This window comes from Ceratina calcarata, unplaced genomic scaffold, assembly GCF_001652005.2.
Source record: "Ceratina calcarata isolate Rehan_Ccalc_2016 unplaced genomic scaffold, ASM165200v1 scaffold343.2, whole genome shotgun sequence".
NCBI classification, from domain to species: Eukaryota; Metazoa; Arthropoda; class Insecta; order Hymenoptera; family Apidae; genus Ceratina; species Ceratina calcarata.
This window is the reverse complement of record NW_017157160.1, coordinates 15,912-17,015: the sequence shown is the minus strand read 5'-3', so window position 1 is coordinate 17,015 and position 1,104 is coordinate 15,912. Positions and strand designations below refer to the sequence as shown.

General features: G+C 38.9%; 2 long non-coding RNA genes across 2 annotated transcripts in view; both read right to left on the bottom strand.

Moving 5' to 3' along the window:
- LOC108625105 (uncharacterized) overlaps positions 1 to 1,104 on the bottom strand; it is a 14,347-nt gene that overhangs the window by 10,549 nt on the left and 2,694 nt on the right. The gene's annotated exons all lie outside the window — the stretch shown is intronic.
- Positions 8 to 1,098, bottom strand: LOC113464354 (uncharacterized). Its single transcript, XR_003389203.1, has 2 exons — positions 1,011 to 1,098; positions 8 to 905 (listed from the first exon to the last, which is right to left on the bottom strand). It is a non-coding gene; the product is annotated as an uncharacterized LOC113464354 (long non-coding RNA).

Genomic DNA, 1,104 nt, shown 5'->3' with positions numbered 1-1,104 from the left:
CATTATATTACATTATAACAAATTTATTTCCTACATATTATTGAATCAAGTTATTCAAACGGCCCGCTAGTCGGAGTGTTGAATACAACGTACAGCGTTGCCATATTTCATATCACAGAATCAGATGTCTGTTAAAAATCGTCAAAATGATGCCTATTTATTTCATTATCTCAATAATTACATTGTAAGTGTACATTTTTCTTGTTTTAAAACGTTTAGTAATATTTAATTTCTTAATTACAACTTCATATTCCGGACTCTAACCTTTTTTAACAGCAATATTCAAATATGATTGAAAGTTTCTGCATGTCTTCCATTAGAGCCTATGTATAAGAAACGTAATTTTTATATCATTTTTCAGAAAAACTATATTGTCAATCGTTCTGAAATTATGCTAAGAGGTCTTTCACGCATTCATTATGAGATTAAAATTGTTTTCAAAACATTCTAACCATTTTCATTTCGGTATCGAACCTCCTTAAATGAAGGTCGATACGCTCGGATCGGCTAGAAACATCTGTCTCAGGAATGCAATAGTTGCTCGCGTCACTGAAACCGGCTTGCCTTTCGGCCGATACGTTGATTAATCGAGGCACTTTTGTACGCACGTCTGAACCGCCCGAGTTGCTTCGACTACGAATCATCTCCGATTCCACTGACGCCGGCGTACGCACCGGCGAGGCCGGGGCTAGGTTAAGTTGCGGCTCCGAACCCGCGATAAATGAAATTATGCTTGTGTTTGATCTCACACTCACCGCTCTGTCTTCCGATCCGCAACGGGAAAACGACGGCGCCGGGCTGATCCTTCTCGTTCCCTGGGACAGTGCCGAGTCACTCAAATAACCCTTTTCCGGTGAGGCCTTCCCTGATAAGTTTCTCGTAGAAACTTTCTTTCGACCCACTCACTCTATTTAAATAAAAAGTCACATTTGTATTTGAAATGAAATTAAAATTGAAATTGAAATATTAAATCGTATTAAGATTCGTGAATATTCGAAAACGACCGTTACCAAGTTACAAGAGACACTTTTTATCGCGATGCCCTATAGCGGACACGGAGAAAGAAGTTTAAAAATAAACACGTCCGAACAGCACGAGTGCCAC